General features: G+C 42.6%; 1 protein-coding gene across 3 annotated transcripts in view; it reads left to right on the forward strand.

Annotated features, from left to right (window-relative positions):
• The first annotated feature begins 12,144 nt into the window (after nucleotides 1–12,144).
• The window catches only part of NFKB1 (nuclear factor kappa B subunit 1), an 85,706-nt gene continuing 73,258 nt past the window's right edge, over nucleotides 12,145–24,592 (forward strand). The window contains exon 1 of one of the 3 annotated variants that reach the window (XM_030564457.1): nucleotides 12,145–12,621. The gene's annotated coding sequence lies outside the window, so the exon portion shown is untranslated. The remainder of the gene's footprint in view (nucleotides 12,622–24,592) is intronic. The other 2 variants (XM_030564456.1, XM_030564455.1) reach the window with 2 other exon arrangements.

Raw genomic sequence — 24,592 nt, forward strand, 5'->3', positions numbered from 1 at the left:
AGAGGTTGAGTGAAAGAAACTGCTATGCTTGTGCTATGTCCTGTCATGTTTGGAAACTGAGGATTAAAAGTACACATGGTGAAAAAGAAACCGACTGTGTATATTTGTCACTAGGAAACCCTCACAAATGGCCTAGGCAGCACTGTTTGCAGGGTAGCTTGAGAAGGACCCCATGACAGGCTGTTAGCACTGATTATTGTTGAAGTTGCATGATGCCTCCTACGGTAAGACCCTGTTTTCATTTGTTTATAACTTGTACAGACTTTAACCAATTGAGCTGAAACCTTACATGTTGTTTACCTCAGGCTGGTTTTTTTTTAAATTTCAGACACAACAGTTTGTCTCTTTCTGAGATACAGCTCAGGTAAAAATAGGCTGGGTCTGCTCTGGGGATGAACTGGACTTGAGTAGTGAAGGAGGCTGTTGGATGTAGGACCCCTGTTTTCATTGTTGTAGGAGTTGGGTACTATTTGTACCACTGGGTCAGAGGTTCTAGGCCTACCCATAACTAAAGCCTCTCTGCCCCCATCAGCTAAGGGGAAGGAACCACTAAGCCCAGGCTATAAATGACTTCTGGGGACAACAAACAGGAGTGGGAATGAGGTAAGAACTAAAGAGTAAGGGCTCTAGATAGGGACTCTGAGCAGAGAAGCCTGGACAACACCCATTCCTCCTCAGAGACATCCAGGAAGTCAGCAGATTATGCCCAGAGGAACTGGAGATGTGAGTGAACCAGGGCTGCCTGGGGGCGGGGGGGGAATTGCCCCAGGCCCCCATGAGTTTTTTGGGGGCCCTGGAATGGGGTCCTTCACTTGCTTCGGGGGCCCTGGAAAACTCTTGTGGGGGCCAGGCCTCCAGAGCTTCTTCTGCTCCGGGAATTCGGTGACGGGGGGTCCTTCCGCCCTGGGACCCGCCAAAGTGCTGGGTCTTCGGCGTTGGAAGGCCCAGGCTCCCTGAATCCTCTGGATGGCCCTCGAGTGGACAAGGGATTCAAAATAGGCACCAGAGTTGCAGAACCTTCTCCCATCCAACCTCCTCCTGGAGTGATGGATGACCACCTTTGAAGGTGGGTAGGGAAGAGGCTGAGGATTGTAAGAAGAGAAAGGATGGTCTCCTGGGTATGTCAGTTCAGTGCTGCCCTAGAGAATAAGATTGTATTCCTGCCTCTCCCACAGAGTTCTTGTGTATTCCTAGGCAAGTTACTTAAACCCAACATTTTACAGGTGGTCACTAATTGTGTGTTCCTCATTTTCTGGGTGCCTAACTTGAGAGCCTGTGGTCTGATTTGCAGAAGTGCTGAATGCTTACAGCTGCAACTGAACTCAATGGGAGCTGTGCTTTAAACAAAGTGCAATGTAATATATACTCTGAAAATTTAGATTCTACACATCTCAAATTGGGCACCTAAAATTAGTGGAAACATTTGACCTTACTCTCTGTGTGCCTCAGTTCACCATCTGTAATGATGAACTGCTGTGCTTGGAAAATAAAATTAAGTAGTATCTGTGAAGCCCTCTGATATCATATTGCTGAGCTCCAGAAAAAAGCCCATGAGGAAGTTAATAATTCTCTCTTCACAGCAGAGTTTGAATAGTGTGCAGTAAATAAGGTCTGGAGCCATACAGTGCACAGCAAAGAGAAAATAAAAATATGAATAGCTACTTACTATCATTCCTGTGTATGTAATGAAGCAGGGGTCCTGTGGAAGAAGTAGGATATGATCATGTAATTAGTCTGTATTATATTGCATATGTACAAGAGGGTTACATTAAGGTTGCACTGGCAACCTGAATTCTGGCATTTTCTAATTTTTGAGTGCTTGACTTTGCAACCTTAATACTTCTAGAATCATGTAACCAGTTGAGAATCCTAGCTTCCATTAAAAAAAGAAAAATAAACCTCATGCTTGCAGGGAAAGCCTTGAAAATGTGACTTGAGTGGACCCTAAAGACTTCAAAATCAGAAAGCAAATGAAGAGAAGTCAGTTTGTTAAATCTCATGGATTTTTAAATCTGACCTCATACTTTTGGTGGGTCTGAGTCATTATCTTTTAACACTTTAGGCTTGGCAATATTGCTACTTGTGCTCCCTGGCTACAGCAATTCCCACAGCCCCTGTGCATTGCCCACTCATCAGTGGTAGCACTAAAAAACTTATGCAAGCTTTTCTAATCCTGTCCTGACCCCTCCTCCTTCCCCCCTGCATACACAGGATCCCCTCCAGGTTGCAAAGTTAAGGGTGGTGCAGGGAACATATCCCCTGTGAATTTTCCCAAATGCTGCCTGCACTTTGTATGTTAGAACCACATGAAATCCACTGTCCCAGATTACACTCAAGGTGCAAAGAAGGCAGCAAGATTTTCTTCCAATGCTCAGTCCTATGCCTATTTAAATTAACAGAAGTTTGCTGCTGATCTGAGTAGAAGCAGAAGTGAGCCTTGACTGTGAAATCTAAAAATTGAGGAGTGTCTTTGGGGGCAGCCAACTGCTAAAAACTGTGATGATGTCTTAATAGTTGTAAAGATGCACAGAAGTAAAACAAATGTTTTTCTTATTGATAAAATCAACTTTTCATTCTCACCAGGGAAGAAGGAAATGCAAAAACTGAAGAAAAAAACAAAACAAAAACTTCCACCAATCCCAGCTACCAGTCCTCCTTCACAAATAGGCAGTGACCTTAAATGCTGCCTTCTGCATCTTGGCAGGGGGTTAGACTACATGACCCTTGTGGTCCCTTTGAACCCCATGGTTCTATGATTCTGTGCCTGTGAGCAGGTGTCATGGAGTCACCAGGAGATGCTCTGGAACTACTCCATACGAAGCCAGTCAAGACTTTGGGGGAGCCTCCTCGCTGTGAGCAGACTATCTCTAGGGCAAGAAGCTTACGCAGCTTCGACCTTCCTGGGTCTGACCTCGGACCATTCAGCATCCCCTTCTCATATCGTGCATTTCCCACAGCGAGTCTGCACAGGCGGGGCTCCTGAGGAAGCCAGTGGCCCCTGCACCCCAGTTCCGCAGTCAGAAAGTCAGCCAGCCAGTAAAACAGAAGGTTTATTAGATGACAGGAACACAGTCTAAAACAGAGCTTGTAGGTACAGAGAACAGGACCCCGAAGTCCAGTCCATCTTGGGGGCAGGGAGGCCAGAGCCGCATCTAGGCCTCCCTCCATTTCCCCAGCCAGCTCCAAACTCATGGGCGGCTCTATGTATTTTGCCGCCCCAAGCTTTCAGCAGCATGCCTTCGGGAGATCCGCCAGTCCTGCGCCTTCGGCGTACCCACTGCCGAATTGCCACTAAAGCTGCGGGATTGTTGGACCTCCCACAGGCATGCCGCCAAAGGTAGCCTGACTGCCGCCCTCATGGAGACCGGCAGGCTGCCCTCTGCGGCTTGCCACCCCAGGCATGCACTTGGTGCGCTGGTGCCTGGAGCCGCCCCTGTCCAAACTGAAACTCTCCAACCCCTCCTCTGTCCTTTGTCTCTTTCCTGGGCCAGGAGGTCACTTGATCTTTGTTCTCCAACAGTCGGCACCTTTGCAGAGGAGGGACCTGCCCATCAGTTGCCAGGAGACAGGGCCATTCTCTGTGCAGACAACATCAGACTGGCCCTATAGGGTTTTGCAAAGATCGCACCCCCTTATCTCACCACCTAGATAATTAAGAAATGCATAGGGAAAACTGAGGCATCCATACAGTATTCAGGAAAAACATTAAGAACATTCCCACTTTGTCACAGCAGGTCACCTAGGCCTGCACCCACAAAGGGATCTAGGTGCCTAGAAAAATTACAGTAACAGTGATCCACGAATCCTGAGTTTCACACCTAGGCTCCCTATAGAATGAATGTAGAGGGAGGCATTTTGTGGGAATGCAACCCACAAAAGCTAGGACGCTAGGCTGGGAGACATACAAGTTAACTTATGGGATATCCTGATGAGAGGAGTGTCTCAGGACCTGCCCCTCTCACAGAGATAGGTGCCTAAGTCCAGGCTGCTAGCCTATTTCTGCTAGTGACCCATGAATGGGAACCCCCTTCTGGCAGTTGGGTGATTTAGGTGCTTAATTGTTTCTTGCAGGAATGAGTTAGGTGCCTGACTCGCTCCATAAAAAACAGGAGGAGGAGGTGGTGTTAGTTCTGCTGCTTCCCACCTTATAACCTTTATCCCAGGGTTTAGAGTTCTCGCTTGGAAGGTGGGAGACCCAAGTTCAAGAAAGGATTTGAATAGGGGTCTTCCACCTCTCAGGAGAGTGCCTGAGCTATGGAATATTTTGATGTGGGGCTCCTTCAGTGTCTCCTACTGGAAGCTGTTCCACTGTGGATACATAATTAGAAAGAGATTGGAATATGAGGACTGGACCGTGAGTGTCTCCTCCCAGGTGAGTGCCCTACTCACTAGACTACAGAATCATTCTTGTTCCACTTTTAATGGTCTGAGTCAGACAAAGATGAAAAGTGGGCTGCTCAGGATGGGCCGTAGCTTGCAAAGGTGCAAATGAGGGTTGAGAGACAGTACTCTTCAGCTACGCTAGTAGAGCTGCTGAACAGGGTGCATTACTAATCATGATCCAATCAGGTGAAGTACTGATGGGAATGGATGTAGCAGGCTAGGGGACTGGCAAAAACCTGCTCTCAATGAAGTCAATGACAAAAAATCCCTTTGATTTCAGTGGTTGTGGGATTAGATAGTAAATTGATCAACAGCAAAAAATGAATCATAGTCTAGACTAACCCTAGCTTCTAGAGAATAGACTTGAACTATATTTATTCCCAAGCTTGTTGTGACACTACTTGCTTTATCAGGAGCTTCTGCTTAAGATATTTACTTGTGGTGTCATTCACCCTATTTTATATATACTGTTTTTCCATTGCTACACTTTTCTATGTATAAAACAATGGTGTATGTTCTGAGGGAATGTGCTACTGTACACTTTGAGATCATATTGTACATTATATTATTATATGGAGGAATATCCAGAGCTGGATTGTAAAGTGAAAGCAGCCCAGACTGTTTCTTCTGAATAGTCCCTATCATGTGCATGGCATGTTTGTTGGGCCCCATTGGAAGCCAGTCAATTGGAGCTCCCTCACAGAGTTCTAGTTAAATCTGCCACAAGAATGAATACATGTACTGTACATCTGTGCAATATAACATTATTTACAGTGGACCATTTTTTAATTTAGAGGGTGAGTGGGAGATTTGTGAATATATCATCATATCCGTCAGCGTTTAAAAAAAAAAAATCTCTTAGGACCCAGCAATAGAAATGATAGAAATTATAACAGACAGCACTGAAATAAGTTTCACCTCCACCAGAATCTCACCCCATTATAGCAAGAAAAACAAACATGACCTGCCAAACCAGTTACCCCTCTTTCTCCTGTGCATCATCATCAGAAGTCAGCGATTGCATAAAACAGTGTGGGCTCTTTCACACTGCTCTTTGAATTGCTCAGTTTAGCACAGATTGCCAGCAATGCTATAGTTAAAGTTCCACGAGGATTTTTGTGGGTGTTTCAGGATGTTCTTATTTTCTTTTTTGCTCATCTCACCTGTTTTCCCCAAGTCCTCCCTTCTCCATCACTTGTTATGTCCCTCAGCTAGACTCACTACTTCAATCATATTTGGCTCCTCTTTCTTTCACACCACACGCAGGCTGCCATCTCTTTATAACCTCTTTAAAATCTATAGTTTCTGCTCCATTACAATTCTCATCCATATATTGGTCATCGCTTACCTTCAGTATTGAAACCTCCCTCTCTCTGGTCCATCTACTGCTTTTCTTGCTCCTTTTCAGTCCATCCAAAAAGCTGTTGCTATCATTCTTATTATTTATAATATCATAACAGAACGGATAGGTGATCAGGCTCCAAGTGTACTGGCAGCTGTACAATGATTTCCCTACACCCCCCCTGAATTTCCCCAACCTCCCCCCTCCCAGTTTTGTGAGCTAGTTACATACCCATTCAGTGACTGTTTGGAAATCTGAATTTAAACTGAAACATTAATGCACACTTTAAAAGCTTATACAGTGTATGATAAAATATGTGTATCTGAAAAAGTATAATAGATTTGAAAAGTATGAACATAGACTAGCTTCTTTATACAGCTGTTTTTTATGATGCCAGTGCATTCATTTCGGTGATGTTGGCCAACCTAATAATTTCAAATGATGATTTGTAAGCAAAGTCTAAATGAGTTCTCCCTGACAGCTAGTGATGAGCTGGGGCTGTGGGGAAAGGCTTCAGGTCCAGATTATATTTACATTCACACCTAATCTACCTAGGTATCCAGCAAACACAGCTGTGTTGTCCAAGTGATAGATTTTTGGCTGGGGTTGGGTTACAAATCACTTGAATGTGGGGGGAATGGGGAATGAAATGTTGTTCTTATTGTTTGAGTAAAGGGCAGTAGAACTGTAGCCTGTGATGATTTGAAGACATCAAGAGAGAGGGTGGGGACATGTCCCTCTCCACTGTTTAAAGACAGAGCTGATTAGGCTCCATAGATAGTCTTTTGTTCTGTTAAGTGACCACTGCAGCTGAAATCACTGACAATCAGGCCTAACTGCTTAGTCCTGTTGTGGGGACACTGTTTTTGTGTAAGGGTATGACTACACTTGAAATTTCAAAGTGCTGCTGCGGGAGCGCTGCCACAGCAGCGCTTTGAAGTGTAAGTGTGGTCGGAGCATCAGCGCTGGGAGAGAGCTCTCCCAGCACTGCATGTAAACCACATCTCTTACGGGTGTTGCTGCGGCACTGATTACACTGAGGCTTTACAGCGCTGTATCTTGCAGCGCTCAGGGGGGTGTTTTTTCACACCCCTGAGCGCGAAAGTTGCAGCGCTGTAAAGTGCCAGTGTAGCCAAGCCCTAAGAGACAACCCGGACTACACTAGCAGCGAGCGAGGTTCCCACACTGAGAGCTCAGCTGAAATCACTGAGAGCTGGTGGAACCTCAAGAGACCAACTTGCAGAGGTCACAGTGGCAGGTGGCAGCCGAAGGTGACTGTGCAAGGCCATTGGCAACAGAGTGGTGGAGTGAACGGTGGCACAACGAACAGACATGGCTAGAGCGAACACTGAGCAACTGGAGAAACAAGCAAAGTGCTTTCTTGTCCCCCACCTGGAAGATATACTTATGTGAAAGCATCTCTGAACTCTGAGTCTCCACTGACCAAGGACAACACCGGTGAGTGGAGTGCAGTGGAGGGAAAAGTGAGGGGCATGTTAAATAAACATGTTTGTTGGACTATATTTTAGTCACTTTGTTCCAGAATGCTAGATTTGTGACTGGGAATGAAAACTTATGTTTCCTAGTAGGCCAAGATTTTTAAAATGCATTATTTGCCAAGGTTGTTATCTCACATTGTTGCTATCTTGGGAGGTCATTATATTGGGGAGTTTCTGTACTAAACATTTTTATTATAATTAATTTTTACATAAGAATGGTCATACTGGGTCAGACCAATGGTCCATATAGCCCAGTACCCTGTCTTACAACAGTGGCCAATGCCAGGTGCTTCAGAGGGAATGAACAGAACAGGTAATCATCAAGTGACAATCCCCTGTTGCCCATTCCCAGCTTCTGGTAAACAGGCTAGGGACACTCAGAGCATGGTATTGCATCTCTCCCCATCCTGGCTAATAGCCACAATGGACCTGTTCTCCAGGAATTTATCTAGTTCTTTTTATAATCCTGTTATAGTTTTGGTCTTCAGAGCGTTCCCTGGATTGACTTTATATTGTGTGAAGAAGTACTTCCTTTTGTTTTTTTTAAAACCTGCTGCCTATTAATTTCATTGGGTGACTGCTAGTTCTTCTGTTATGTGAAGGATTAAATAAAATTTCCTTATTCACTTTCTTCGCACTAGTCAAGGTTTTGTAGATCTCTATCATATCCCCATTAGTCATCTCTTTTCTAAGATGAAAATTCCCAGTCATTTTAATCTCTCCTCCTGTTTCATACCACTGATCATTTTAGTTGCCCATCTCTGTACCTTTTTCAATTCCTATATATATATTTTTAGGATGGATGACCAGATCTGCACACAGTATTCAAGATGTGGACGTACCATGGATTTATATAGAGGCAATGTGATATTTTCTGTCTTATTATCTATCCCTTTCTTAATGATTCCCAACATTGTTTGCTTCTGTGACTGCTGCTGCACATTGAGTGAATGTTTTCAGAGAACTATCCACAATGACTCCAAGATCTTTCATGAGTGTTAACAGTAATTCAGATGCCATCATTTTGTATGTATAGTTGAGATTGCTTTCTCATGTGCTTTACTTTGCATTTATCAACAATGAATTTAATTTGCCATTTTGTTGCCCAATCACCCAGTTTTGTGAGATCCCTTTGCAGCTATTCGCAGTCTGCCTGGGACTTAACTATCTTGAATAGTTTTGTATCATCTGCAAATTTTGCCACCTCACTGTTTACCCATCTTTCCCAGTACTGACCCCTAAAGGATACCACTATTTATCTTTCTCCATTCTGAAAACTGATAATTTATTCCTACCCTTTGTTTCCCATCTTTTAACCAGTTACTGATCCATGAGAGGACTGCCCTCTTACCCTGATGGCTTACTTTTCAAAAGTCAATTTAAATTAAATACATTTTTAAAATTTTTTTTCAGAAATCTAGATCTGTTATGTTTTGGTGTAACTTGTATTTTCCTTATGTTAAATTTGCATAATCCTAACAAAACATTTACTTTATTCATATCTTTTATATATCTCATTGGACCTGACACCCCGCCTGCAAATTTGAACGCCCCCCCAATTTCAATTCCTGGGGAAACCACTGCAGCTGTACAAGCACAGAACAAAAAGATGGCTGCTGAAAATAGTTTCCTTTTCCCATTATTCTCTTACCACTCTACATGCTACTACCGGATTCATTCACTGGCTCCCATTTGCCTTGGCATCATGTTTTGAAAACAACAAAAACAACAAATTAGGACCTGATTCTTCACTGCCTTACATCTTGTGTAGCCATTTGCAACTCTGTAAAGCACTTACTTCCAAATGAAAATGGTCATGTGTTACACCCACTATGCCCAGATTTAAACGGCTGCACACAGTCAAAGGGAGGGGATAACCAGTCCTTAGCCTTCATACTCAATCTTCTACATAACTCCAGCCCCCTTTCCATGTACATTTCTATCCACCACTAGGGTTGCCAACCCCTCCAGGATTATCATGGAGTGTCCAGGAATTAAAGATTAATCTTGAATTAAAGGTTGTCCTGTGATGAAACCTCCAAGAATATATCCAACCAAATCTGGCAACCATGCTCACAATTTTACTTATTTTTTTTTCTGCTTCAGTTCTCACTCACTTTGCTCTGCACAAGCCTCCCGACTGACCATGTACGTTGGATCACTAGCCAAATGTACGACTCTACAAGATCGCTAAGCTCTCCTCAGTATCCTGTCTGGCCTCAGTGCTGCAAGGAAGCTGGCAATCTCGAGGCGAATTGAAGTTTGCTTGCTTTGAGTACTCAGTCCTGAGTCCGCTTTGACTGAGGTAAGAATTTTGTTTCATTCACTCCAATATCCCAAATTTACCTCCAATTCCAGTAACTTGTATAAAAATCAGATTTTACTAATGCTATTCAGAAATAGAAGAAAGAAAGCGTAGCTGATTAAAATACAAACATAACTAGTTTACTACTATGCAAAGGATAGCTGACCAGGCACAACGAATATGCTATGAAGTATTGGATAATATACCTAAAACACTTCCACAGTAGAAATTATCTGGTCTTTCCTAGAGGAGAAATCCATGGACAAGATCCTTTGGCCTCAATAAGGTCCTTCTGTGCAAACTTTTGCCAGTGCAAAAGGGCAGGAAGCCTGGCCCAAACCAAAGAACTAAGTGTTCCTCCAACATGCCTTTTCAGTGGGTGTAGAGCTAGCTATGCAACTCCCACTGGAACAGGGGGCTCTAGGATAAGTAGGCATGGCCCAACTGCTCCCGCAATCCTTGACTGGCCTAACAGCCTTGTAGTAGCCATTATCTGCTGGTGAAAATTAGAGCATGATGTCATTTGAGGACAACTGAATTTTCAGCAACCTAAATTGTCTCTTGCTGAAAACTCAATTGGTATTTTTAAATGTATTTATTCATTCACTATTTATTGAGTACTTAAAATGTGTTCAGTGCTTTATAGAATGTGGAGTACACAACACCTTCCCCAAAGTGCTTACAGTCTAAGGCCCTGATTCTTCCCAGTGATCTACCTACCCAGAGCCTTACTGCCATGCAGAAGATCCCTTAGGGCATGATACTGCTTCTCTTGAAAGATACTTACAAAACTTCCATTGACTTCAGTGATGGAAGATGGGATCTTAGAATTAAAATTGTGGGGGGGGGTTTGTAAAGATTAGATCTAGGGATGGTGCAGAGGATTTAATTTAGAACCTAAATGTTGGGTCCTAAACCTGTTAAGTGTCCCTTTAAAAACATTCCACAATGTCTGTTTTAACTTTTGTAGCCATTTCCGGTTATCCACTTTCTCAGTACTTGTTCACGCAAGTACTAGCTGTGACGTGGCACCTTTCCTTTCAAATGACTCTCTCTCTCTGAAACACTTCCCACATTTTAGATCTATATCAAGCTCCTTCTCACAGAGCCCTGGGGCCCAATTCTCCTCCCTTGGTAGCTTTGGTGTATTCTTTATTATTATTTAACATAGGGCAGCCAACCTGGGGCCCTGTTGTGCTAGGTGCTGCACAAGCATATAGAAAAGGAGGGTGGATGCTTCAAGAGCTTTGATTATGCTCCAGTGGCTGTTTTCAGGACTGTGTTATTTAAACCATCTGCTTTTAACTGAAAGCATATAAAGACTGGTGCTGAAAAACCCATGTTAATAACAGTGGGACTTTTCTGTGTAAAGTCACCAGTGTAGACAAGGCTCATGTATTCAAATATCTCCCTCTAGGCTGGAAGATTTTTCTGTGTGTGTGCAGTTTCTGCTTCCGTGGAAGAAAGATCTTGTTCGATGTGGTATTACAAGCTTCTTCCTCTTTAGGGCCGAAATGTTGTGGTGGAAGGCAGGGCTGGTATTAGGGGTATCAAGCAGGGTAATTGTCTGGGGGCCCTAGGAAGGTAAGTTATGGGCGGCGGGGCTCAGGGTGGGGGCCCACTCCTTAGTTTCTGCCCTGGGCCCCAGCGAGTCTAACACTGGCCCTGCTAGCACAGACAGCGCGTGTTTGTTAGTCCTTTTCTCTCTGGGGTGAGAGAGGATTTGGGGTGGTGTGTATGTGTTACAGTCCCTTTTCTCACTGCAGCGGGAGCAGGGCTGGATTAACTCTCCTGTGGGCCTGGGGCTATTAGATTTTTGTGGGGCTCCTGGGGGTTTGGAGTGGGCTGGGGCAGGGAATCGGGGGACAGGCTCCGACTGGGTCGACGGCATAGCATGGCTAAGACAGGATCCCTGCCTGCTCTGCTCCCTGACATGGCCGGCATGTCCACCCTCTAGGCAGAGGGGCCAAGCCGCTCTGTATGGTGCACGCTGCCTGTGCATGCAGGTGCTGCTCCCATTGGCCACGGTACCTGGCCTATGGGAGCTATGGAGCTGGTGTTGTGGGCAGCGTGCAGAGATTACCTGGATGCCCCTCGCCTAGAGCCCGCAGGGGTACATTGGCAAGCCGGTGCTTGCAGATCCAGGCCCGGAGGAGCACCAAGACTTGGGAACTGGTGTCTTGCCTGCGGCGTGGAGACTTGCCGTGGGCCAGATCAAAAGAAGCAGTGAGCCACATTTGGCCCCCCTTAGCCCAAGGCCCTAGGCTGCAGCCCCTGAATCTGGCTCTAGGTGGGAGAGGATTTGCGTGGGTGCGTGTGTGTGTGTGTGTTACAGTCCCTTTTCTCTCTGGGGTGGAGAGGATTAAGCTAAGGGATCCTCTGAGCTCCTCAGGGGTGGGGCTGCCCCTCCCCAGTGTATATCCCGTGCACAACACAATGGGCCACTGACCTGTTTGGGGTCTCCGGCTGCTACTCTCATATCAATAGTAAACAATAAGGCTGGCGGGTTTTTGAATCTTCCCCAATTCAAATCCTCACAGTGCGGGTCCCAGAGCAGGGCCCTACCCCGGGATGGCTGCGCTACCCTCTGCCCCCGCAGGCACCCCTGGAGCTGCTGAGCCTTTGGAGCGCCTCCTTCGTGCGCAACTCCCCACCCTTCCGCGGCGGCCGCTGCTTCTCTCGCTCTCGAAACGTCAGTGGGAATTTCCAGCCAGGAAGGAAGTGAGAGCAGCAGCAGCAGCGGCGGCGGCGGCGGCGGCAGGGGAGGGAGAGAGGAGGTAACTCGCTGCGGAAGGGCAGCTGCTGCTGACAGGTCTGTGGGACGGAGCCACCCGGGCCGCTCTCCAAAACGAGGGGGAAAATCCCCGCCGCGCTGCAGCTGCAGGGGAGGAGGACGAGGCGGCTGCTCCCGTCGGCCGCTCTGCTTCTCAGCCTGGTTTACATGGCGCCGCGCTGACTCCTGCGAAGGCGGCGGCAAGCAAAGCGCAGGGCTGAGCTGCTGCCCGGAGCGGGGCTCGCCCCCCGCCGAAGTACCGGAGCGCGGCCAGCCTGGAGGAGAAGGGGGCCGAGCCGGAATACGCTCCCGCCTGAGGGTGAGCACATAAATCAACCTCGGGTCTTTGTCCGCCGCGGCTAGAGCCGCCCGAGCGGTTGCTCTGGTGCCTTTTTAAACATTCACCTTCACCAGCTGCTTCACTTCCTCATTCCTGGTCGGGCTGCCAGTCCGTCCGTCCGTCCGTCATGCGTGTGAAGGGGGATGAGCTTCACACCAGTCAGCTGCTGCGCGGGGTGGCCAAGTGCCGTGCTACTCTGCTTTTAACCGCTGACACTGCGGAGTAACTCCGGATTGATGCTGGTACAACTGACAGCAGGTTTTGGCCTGGCAGGATTTGTAATGTAAAAGAAACTGTGTGCAGGGGAAGGAGAATATTTTCTATATTTAAATGTCACCTTTTTTTCTGAGAGCGCCTCAGGCATTATTCTTGCCTCCCCTAGTGCCGTTAAGTTGGGGAGGGTGGTAGCCCGGTGTAAAGTACAGTGTGTGCTTTCACAGAGGGGAATTTTGGCAAAGGACAGTCAGGCAGACCCCACTGCTTCTGACACTTGTCATGGGATCTCTAATAACAATAACACCCAACTCTTGTATAGCTGTCAACAGGGAACTGACAGAACCTAATTTTTTAAGTTCTCATTCCAAAAGACTGATACACAGTAAACGGCATAGAACTATTTCTCCAGGGTATATCCAGATTCATTAGTATTAGCTTTAAAAGAAAACAAAGGAGAGAAAATGGGGAATATTTATTAAAATAATCTGAGCGGGTCCAAAGCAATAGGTGTCCAGCAAGTGCTGCCTGCCAGGGGCACATATGGCTTGGGACACTGTTCAGTAATGTAACATACTGAACCCTAGCTGAATTTACAAAATGAGAGCATAAGTGTACTGTGTTTCTCATTCTGAAAACCTCATTGCTTCTAAGTGCAGGTGTCTTACCTGTATATGGGAACCTGTCAATATGATTGATTTACCCCATCCCTATCTTCCCTTCTCCATTGATCTATAGAGTCATTGGACCAGAAATGAAATGTAACTGGTCATTTAACTAGTCTTTGAGTAAATGAATGACTTATTGTGAATGACTTTGTGTTGTGGATTTTCCTTAAAGGGTGACTGTCCAGTTAATTTTTTTTTTCAATTATGCAAATTCAAAAATTCCTGTTTCTATTAGAGCACACTTTAAATTTCATGCCGTGATGTTTCTTGGTAAAGAATACTGGAAATAAAATAAATATATATTTCTATTCTTTTGTTAATGTTTGTAGAGGTAAGTAAGGGAGAAACTCACTGAACATAAAATGCTTTCAGGTCCACAAAACAAACAAACAAAAACTGAAAAAGGAAGGGGGGAGAGATTTTTTAACTTCGTAGAGGTTACTTGTAACTAGAAGAGGCACAGAATTTCAGTCTGAAAATACAATGATTTTTCAAATGTCCCCTTGATTTCACATGTGAAATTCCTACTTCATTTGAAAGAAAAATCAGGGTTTCTACTACCTTGCATTGTTTGGGTTCACTTAAAAACTAATCATTTACCAATATGACTGGTGTAAGGAATATTTCTGATATTTTCAATAATTCCATTCTAAGTGTAGGAAATACTGCAGCTATTTTAAAGTCAAAAGTAGTAGATGGGATCTTCAGTACCAAATAATGAAAATGAAATTATCATGGATGGAAAATAATAGCTAATTAATTGTTTGTTAATTTGGCCCTAAAAACAAGAGGATTCAACTCTCCATTATTTTTCATTTGAGTGGCATTTGTTGACATGAATGAAGGAGCATTATTAAGTTACTCACTTCACCTGAATAAAAAATAGGATATAGTGTCTGAAACTTACATACAAAATGGAGTCTGCATTAGGATGAATTATATTATGTGGCCCTGATCCCGCAAATGCTTCTGTGTATGAGCAACTTTACCCAGACAAGCGAAATTAAGTATGAGTGTAAGAGTTTTCAGGATTGGGGGTTTACAGATTAAGCACTGCTATTGCTATAAAGTTCATTTCATTTCAGTTTTCAGTTAAAAATGGTAAGTTTTAAAACCCAATAATCTTTGCAAAAACTATACACACTTACTAAAATGAAAAGTTTGAGAGGAAAATATAGATAACATAAATAGACAAATTTAAGTCCTTTTTTCCTCTTTTTCTTCCGAAGAAGAAAAATCGAAGCAAATACTAAAGGGTTTGAGGCTCCACTCCAGTACGCCAGATTTTCAGCAGTGTTACTCCATAAAACTGATGTAATTGGTGAGGAATGTGACCAACTGTTTCGTTTTGAATTCTGGAACTTATTTGCAATTTATTTGTGAATTTGTTAACTTTTCTAAATATTCTGCTAGCCAAAGAAGGATTTTTTTTTCTGGTTTAGAGACATGCTTCTGTCATTTGAAGAAAGGAAACTATTGCTGATTTTTGGGAGGGTTTTGGAGTATTTTGTCATCTATATCAATAAATGAGCAATAACTGAATTGCTAAAATACAAAAACAATACACTATTTAAAGACTCAGATGTGGTTCTTCAGCTGTCATAGTTCTGTGATTCATTGACATTCAAGCTATGGGAGTAGGGGAGCAGTGCCTCCTCTCTGACCCTAGTTTGTCCCCCACCCAGACTTTTCATAGGTCTATGTGCTCCATTATGTCTTCTACTTCCTCTCCCTCACTCTTCTGCCCCCCCCTCCCGACTTTTCAGGCTATAACACCATATAATGTTATATATACTGAAACACAACTTCTTCCTGCCTCCAACAAAAAAATATTTCTGAAATGGCGCTCCCAGAGTTATGACATGAACACTAGCTAAGGATCTGCTCACAGCATTTATACACTTAAATTTTTATTTAGCCTTCTAAGGATTAGCTTTGGTAAAGTATTTGCAAGAACTGTGAATAATTTCAAACTGCAGTATTGATTTTAACAGGTGGAAAGCTTTTCTTTCCCCTTCCTGCCCAGACCATCCCTTTTAATGGAAGAAATTTACATCAACAAAAGAAGTCATCATAAAATTAAATTAGTTTCAGTAATAAGTAGTCAGTAGGTGCTGGAGAGAGTTAAGCTTATGAAAGTGAGAATGATTTGGTTTCATTTTGGTGTGGAGTTGTGTAGGTCTAAAAAATACTGACTTCCTTAGTGAAGTAATTTTGTGACTGACAGGGAGCCCCCCTGGGCTATCTGAATCCTTGGGTAAATTTTGAAGCTGTTTTGCACAGTGAAAAATACCCTGGAAAAAAGTACTTGTGATGGGAAAGGAAAATGGGGAAGGGGGAGGGAATGGAGAGCACTGTTTAATTGAGTATCACCTCTTAAATATTTCCTGCTTCTTATAATTATATAGTTTCACAATTATTTTAGGTATTTTTCTTGAAGCTTGATTTATTACTCTTATTTGATTGGGATTATGTGATTTCAGTAATGCTTAGCTATAGATATCTATAGGGAAGCATCATTACATCACAAACTCAACACTTGGTAAATATTGGAATTTTCATGAAAAATCAAGTTCCCCTTTCTAATCAGTGTTGCTTTATCCTTTTTACTTCCTGCATGCCGTGGCTTCATATATAATGCTCCATAAACAAACCCAGAAAATGTCCTTCAATAGTAGGACCCCATGTAGGGAGTTTCTTATATACGGTGGATCTGTTCCAGGAGCATGGGAACCAAACTGGAAGCCCTTTCTGTGTATGAAGGTTATGGAGTATGTTATAATTATTAAAATTCAGAGGCTAATTTATGGAACCAAATTTTCCCTTTTAGTTGTACACATCCTACCCCACTAACACAGAGATTGAAAAGATGTAACTGAGAACTGAATGTTTTTATTCATTTATTGTTAGTTTCTCTTGGCACAGAAAGCTATTGCTCAGGAACCTCTGTGGTCTTTGGACACGCTGTTTTATCAGATTATTGTGTGTCCTGAGAGACCACTTGAGAACAGAAATTAATCTGAACAAAATGTTCCTGTCTTGTAGACCACTGTTGTTTCCAAGCTATAATTATAAATGCAAATGTATCTTTATGGGAGAGAGAATCTTATTTACTCAATTAGCAATCAAGAATGTTTCAAAACACTTTCTCTCAATTTACTGATGGATTTATCCTGCAGGGGATTCCTTCTCCTAAGATGAAAATATTGGAATTAATTATTTTAAAAAATGGAAAAAGAGTTCTAGACATTCAGCTGTAGGTCACTTTCAGCTCTAGCCCAGACAAATGGTGTCTTAAAGTTCCCATATAATGGCCACTAAGTGAACTGTCTGATAGGCTTAGAAAAATTTCTGCCTTTCCAAAATCAAAATCAATCACAACTGTCACTAATTATGAAGTTAGTCCAATATTGTACTTATTTATTATCCAAATTGTCTCAGTAATTATTTCCTCATTTCCAAAAGGTACTTAAGCATGTGCCTAGCTTTAAGCACATGAGTAGTTCCATTAAAATCCATGGGCCCACCCCTATCTTTCTCTTAAGCATGTGGTTAAGTACCTTGCTAAATTAGGGTCTGTCTTTGTTGACAATTTCGTCTGAGAGGCCAAGGACTAAATAGGCGTGTTTCTGAATTATTCAGTCTCTGTCCCATTTTATAGGTAAAATCTCTAGATTAGTGTTGAGTTACACTGGCAGACTGAGCACCAGTGAAATCCAGCACCAAATTAATTAAATTCTTCCTCTTGTAAGGCACAGAATTAGTTAAGGTAAAAACACTGTGGTCTAGACTAACAAAGAAATGTATATGTGGTAAGGTTGAATATTTTAGCATGCCTAATTTTTAGGCACCTAGAAAATCACTGGGTTAGGCACCAAGGTTCCCTGTACAATGAATGGGGAGAGATGGGTGCCTCAGAATGGGATTATGCAAAAACCAGCACACTGGGTGCTCATTGCCTAATTTAGCCTGTGGAGATGCCACATCAAGAAGTGTGCGCTAAGCCCTGCTCCTCTCTTGGAGATGAGTGCCTAAAGCCAGGCTGCAGGGATGTTTCTCCTTCTCATTGGGATTCCCCGCTGCCAATCTTGTTTTCAGACTAGGACCTCCCTTATAGCCTTTAGACGAGTGGATACGGTACTCACCCAAGATGTAGAAGACTTCCCTCCCTGTACCCCATTTCAGATCCCTCGTCCTGATGGGGAGAAAGGTGGCAAATCTCTCTTCAGATGCTCTCTCAAGCGAATGCTCTAACCACTGGGCTAAAGGATATTTTGATCTGAGTCTCCCTTAGTCTCTCCTGTTGAAGCTGTCCCACTTTGGATTTAATAATGAAAGACTCACTGGGCAAGAGAGAGTGTGTGCAAACATGAGAAGGAATGTAGCCTGGTGATTAGAGCAGGGAGATGCTGGGAGAGCCAGCATCCAGTTCCCCCCTGCTGCAGTGACTTTTTTATTATTATTCACAGTGGAATAGATTAAACAGGAGAGATTGAGGGACTCCCCTACTTCAGAATATCCTATAGTTCAGTTGTTAGGGCACTCACTTGAGGGTGGCAAAGCCCACTTCAAATCCCTTCTCCCCTCACATGGAGGGTTGACTTGAACTGGGGATCTCCCACATCCCAGGTGAGTATCCTAGCCACTGGCTTACAAGTTATGAGAGTGGTCCTCTTTCTTACTCTCCTCCATTTTGTGTGAGTTCACCTATTGGGGTCCGATCCAGTAGACAAGATCTGAACACGTTCACTGGATGGGGCCCTGTAGGCGAGTTAGGTGTAGGAATGCCTATCTTCACCTAGTTTGTGAATTAATCTGGGCTTTAGGCCTCCATAACCTGGCGTGGAGCTGCAGTGTACATGCCCAGAGGCTGAAACATAATTTCCTTGGAAACTTTTACTGCACAAATGTAGGCGGAGAGTGATTTTTAAGCACCAACAAGATGTGGGAGGCAGCTGAGTGGGGGTTTTGTGAATCCCAGTGGAGCCTGATTCTGGGATTTAGTCACCTACCATGGCAGTTGGGATACATTCACAAAAGGACTTAGGCACCTATCAGCTTCAATACAGGGAGTGACTCCTATTGGTATTTAAAAGAGTGAAGAACAGGTGAGGCCCTAGGTTTGATAATGTTGTTTAAAATCAGATTTTTTGCCTCTCACAGACCGATGGACAGTTTGAGGTACGTTAATAAAATGAGCAATAGAGGTACTCCCATGATTTTCTAATTTTACTAGTGATGTTTTGCAATATTTTATGTTGTATAATATGAATTATACTGCATACAATTGAGGCCTGAGCAATTGTTGTCATTTGTTTTGTTTTATATCCCAAACAGCCTTAGTTCCTCCTCCCAAATCTCATTTTGAAAACAGGGTTCAGCCTCCTCAAAACCCACACTTTTAAAAACTCACGTTGCTGTCCTCAGTCTTACCTATGTTATTTGCTAATTGACATTGCACCACCCACCAGTCAGAAGGTCAGCAGTTCCAATTTTCAGTGTCAGCTTGCAAACAAAGGGCCATTGAGAATCCCTGGCCACCCCCACCACGAAAAAGAACGGACTTAGCTCTTGCTACCTCCAGAGCCCCCTCTCTCCACAATGTATGTTAATGTTCTTGTTTAAATAGGGAACCCACCCTGTCTTTATTACACTCTAGAGCCTGCGCTGAAAGTGCGACTGATGGTTCAGGACAATGTGTTGGTGCTAGAAATGTGAAATTGTGTTGGGGGTTTTGTTTTTAGTTACTTGATCATTTATGGAGAATGAATGATTTCTCAAGTTCTACTCTGGATACTCATGTGCAATTCTCATTTAGAAGAAGGGGAAGGGTGTATGTTTCCTGGGTTACAACTTGACTGCAGTGGTCAACTTTTACATGAAACTTGAATATAATACAATTACAAACAGGGCCAGCCTTAGGGAAAATGGCATCCTGGGGAAACTTGTATTTTGGTGCCCCGACCCCCACTGCTTCCCTCCCCCCATATTGCCCTCAGGCTCAGTTGCCTCCCTGGGCTCCCCACCGAGCCACTCTGTCACTCCTGGCCCCTGCAGGCTTCTGCTCCTGGCCCCTTCTGCTTCCCCATCCATCACCCCTGGTCCTCGTTACTCCCTGGGCTCTCCCCCCTGCCCCTGTGTCCTGCTGCCTCCCTCCCATTGTCCTAAGCTCCCTTCTGCAGCCTTGCACCACAGACCTGCCCTCTTCCTTGCCTGTCAACCATGGAGCCCCTCTGACCACAGCGCCCTGGGCACTTGCATACTCATAAGGCCAGCCCTATTTACAAACATAAAACTTAAGGGTTTTATAAAAGCCACTCCAAATTATTGTTTCTTTATTTCTTCTGATATTTTTAAACCTGAGTTGAACAAAAAATAGATCATCCAAAATTCTGTTATCACTCAAGAAAGAGATCTTGGAGCCACTGTGGATAGTTCTCTGAAAACATCCACTCAATGTGCAGTGGCAGTCAAAAAAGCTAACAATGTTGGGAATCATTAGGAAAGGGATAGATATAAGACAGATAATATCATATTGCCTCTATATAAATCCATGGTACACCCACATCTTGAATACTGTGTGCAGATTTGGTTGCCCATCTCAAAAAAGATATATTGGAGTTGGAAAAGGTACAAAAGAGGGCAACAATGATTAGGGGTATGGAACAGCTTCCATATGAGGAAAGATTAATAAGACTGGGACTTTTCAGCTTGGAAAAGAGACAACTAAGGGGCAATATGATAGAGGTTTATGAAATCATGACAGGTGTGGAGAAAGTAAATAAGGAAGTATTATTTATTCCTCATAACACAAGAACTAGGGGTCACCAAATGAAATTAATGGGCAGCAGGTTTAAAACAAAATGAAGTATTTTTTCACACAACACGTAGTAAACCTGTGGAACTCTTTGCCGGGAAATGTTGTGAAGGCCAAGACTATAACAGAGTTCAAAAAAGAACTAGATAAGTTCATGCAGGGTGATCAGACAGTAACTATGAAAAATCAGGACGTGGGTGGGGGGATAATAAGAGCCTATATAAGAAAAAGACCCAAAAATCGGGACTGTTCCTATAAGATCGGGACATCTGGTCACCCTAAGTTCATGGAGGATAGGCCTATCAATGGCTATCAGACAGGGTGGGCAGGGATGGTGTCCCTAACTTCTGTTTGCCAAAAGCTGGGAATGGGTGACAGGGGAGGATCACTTGTTGATTATTTTTGTTCATTCTCTAGTCTAAAGCACCTGTAATTGGCTACTGTCAGAAGACAGATACTGGGTAGATGGACCTTTGGTCTGATCCAGTATGGACGTTCTTATTCCTATTTTACTGAGGATCAGTATGCTTGAAGCACAACTTGTGTGTAGGGCAAATGTTAACATATCGCCATCTGTCATTAGGTCACTACTTCATTTTGTATTCCTTCCCTAAATGCCAATCATCTAGAAGTCCCTGTAGATGGAGAGTAAGGAAAAGTCATTAGATTTCCAGGGATGCTCAGTGAAGTAAGATTAATGAGAGAAGAAAGCATTAAGGAACAAAGCAAAACACAAGTGCAAGTTACAAGAACTACATATTCTTCACTGATTTTCACATTATGTTTAGTGCCAGTTATTATTTGCACATTTTATCTTAAATTGTTGGCATCAGGAGCACAGTATTGGGGCAATTAACCTTATTAGGCTCAATGGGGGAGCATAGTCTGCAACTTTTATGCAGATTATTCCCAACCTATTTTAACCCTTAAAAGCAGCAAAAATTTGGTTTATATTGTACATAGATTAATTATACAAATAAGACAGCCATTCCCACAGTATTATTAGTGTTTGTCTGATAAACTTCCCCATGCTGTTAACGTTTAGCTCAATAAAGTAATTGTTTCTTGTAGAAAATCTATGGCCATATATTCCAAAGAGCTCAGTCTGCACCCAGTAGTTTCTGTTTACATGTTTAAATAAGTGTCTACATTTTCATAAGATTTCAGCTCTCCCTTAAGGTACGATATTAAGTGGCCATATTTTCAAAAATGCTCAGAATTCAGCAACTTCTGTTGAGAGTAGTTGTGGGTGTTGAGCACATTTGAAAGTGTGGCCCCTTGTCTTTGTTAATCATTTTATTGTCACAAGCAATCACAGACTTTCTGTAGGCTATAATTCTATGCGGATTCTGTGGGTAGGCATCCTTGATGGCTGGTAATGCATCCTTTGCTGAAAGAATGTTTAAGATGGAGTGTAAAATTATTGTTTAAAAAGAACTAAGATATTATCTAAGATCCCAAATCAAGAGGAAAAATCATTTCGATTTGAAATAGTGTCAGTTTTAAGATACACAGGGCCAAAACCTCCTGAATCCCATCAAACAGCAAATAACAAAGATTGTGTTAGTAGAAAAACCAGTGTGCAATGTCATCATTCTGAGTTGACATAGAAAAATTAGACGATCTACAGATTTGTAAGTGGCTGGAGAAATGTAGCAATTTAAATTCTGCACCCCCTTAACAGCACTGGAGAAGGCTATTTCTCTGTGATACAGTAATATGCAACTATTTTTAATGTATTTTCTTTTCAATAGCATGTCTAAAACTGTATGATCAGTATAAAATTCTTTAAAAAATCTCAAACAAAATCAGTACTGAAGTCACAGAGGGGGAAAAAGACATTAGTAATATGTAAAAAAGGAAAGCATCTGCTAAGAGGTTTAAAGGATTCTGTCAAGTTGAGATTTACTCAGTTTCTGTAATGAGTTAAAAGTAGTTTCACATATTTCAGCTGCCTCAGAGACCCCCATCAGTTTTGTGATTTTTTTACCAACACCTTTCATGTTTTTTAAAATGTTCTTTCCCCTCTTGGTGTATAAAAGATCCAGTCATACAGTGAATGTAACAGTGAGGTTGACTGTATACAGAATGATGTTAAGAGCAAACAAACCTAAAAATTGAGGGAAATGTGTCTAATCTCTTCGTTATAGTAAATTAGGGGGTATCACGTCTAACAGTAGCAGGCAGGTGTACATATAAAATGTGTAATTATGCATGCTATACTGGTGAGTGTGCTGGCAACTTTCAAATTCCCAGTATTTCCAAAGCCATTCTTCAGAACAATATTTTAACTTGATGATCACATCTTATTCTGCCATTACCTAGGTATTAGGTAATACTGCCAGGTATTAGGACTAATACAAACAAATAGATAGTGGTATACTGTGAAAACAAAATAACTGCCACAGTTAAACCTTCTCTGCAATAGACTTTTTTTTTTTCCTGAATAATTTCTCATTGGTTCAGCTCCACCTGTGGTAGCAATGATGGGAGTGCAAGACACAGGTAGCTGCCAGCGATTATACCTCTTTGTTGTATATACCTGCTTTAAGCAGATTTAGACATTGTGATCTTTAAAATGCCGGTGACTGCCTGGAGCTCTGCCTACGCTAGTGTTAGCAAAGGGAATTTTTTCAGAAAAAAGCATTGTGTAGATACAGTCTAAAGTTTTACAGTGAACTAAAAGGCCAGATGTGATTAAAACTACAAAAAGCAGGTGCCTCTATGTAGCTGTTGTACATTATGTTGATGACCTATCTTGCCCTATGTGTATCCTCTCCCGGAATTTAGAAGCCCTGAGGCTTTGTGCATGTAATATATTGTGCTTCTCATCAGTAGATCTTAAAACACTTTACAAAGAAGATCCGTATCATTATCCCTGTTTACAGATGGGAAAACCATGGTGCAGAGCAGTGAAGTGACTTGCTTAAGGTTCCCCCAGTCTGCCAGAGGCAGACCTGGGAATAGAACCCAGGTCTCCTACGCTCTCAGCTCGTACAGTGAGATATAACAGTTTACTCTGTACAGACATGGATTACATACCAGCAGAGAAAAAATAGGGCTAAGGATGCTACTGAGCTTACAGAGAGTAGGAGCAAATAGGAGGTCTTAATGTAGGAGGAAAAGATTCAGGATGAAGTATTGTGTGAGGATTATGTAGTACAACAATTATCAGTTGTATCTGCCGAATTCACCACTAGAATTTCTAAGCACTCAACAACTATGGGCATATCTCCAAAACCACAGTCATCTATAAGCAAACAGAAAGCCTGCCATTTTTGTAGCTGTGATGTAGTACAACATGATATATAATTCTGGTATAATTCCTGTGAAATATGACTTCAGTTCACCTCCCCATTCCCTGTTTTTCCTTATTGTGAGTAAGCAAAAGAAACCTGCTAATGGGATTAGTAATGGTTTATCTGCAGCAGCTGTTGGTTTACACATTTTTATTTGGAAACCCTTCTTTTTTTATATATAAATACTAGGGAAGGGCAAATTTGAATGGAAAATAGAATTGACGCATGTGTGTGTGAGCATCTCTGGCTGGAAAACTTGCAGCAGAAGCTGTTCTTTCAGGATTTCCAGCCAGTTGAGGGTGGGAGTTGTTCGTCATTGGGCTGTATTTACTTTCTAGAGTCCCCTTTCTGAAAGAAGAGGGTGTGCTTATACACACCAATATCAAGAATGAAAAACGAGCTGTTTTGTAAAAGTTTTGTGGGATATAATAGAGGTAGATATCCATCCTATAGAACTTTTAATAAACCATCTGAATAATTCTGTTGCAGAGGTATTATCTTTTGAAAAATCTATATGAAGGAGACATTCTCCATTCAGTTACATAAATTTTCAGAGTAACCTCTATAGAATTTTACTTAATTTCTAGAGATCCCTGTTAGTTTAATCTCTATTAAATTCTGTAGGACATATCTATTGGACTGAATTTAAATATCTTGGCTTAGGAGTTGGCAAAATGGTTTTCTAAAATAAAATAGCAAGAAACCCTTCTAAACAGGGAGGGTTGGCATGTATGTGCTCTGAAGAGGCTGTCAGCATCATGTTAACTTGTAATTGACTGCTTTACTGCAGTTTAAGTGGCATAAAAAATTTGAGAAGAGAGATCAGTAGCTGCTTAAAATGTTTTCACCAACTGTCACTCTTCATGTGACTAGGCTTTAGATGTAAAAACCCTAGAAGGTGTTACGGGGATAGTATTGGCATTGATCTTTCAAAACTGAGTTCTCAAGAACAC

The sequence above is a fragment of the Gopherus evgoodei genome, chromosome 5 (assembly GCF_007399415.2).
Source record: "Gopherus evgoodei ecotype Sinaloan lineage chromosome 5, rGopEvg1_v1.p, whole genome shotgun sequence".
Classification (NCBI taxonomy): Eukaryota; Metazoa; Chordata; order Testudines; family Testudinidae; genus Gopherus; species Gopherus evgoodei.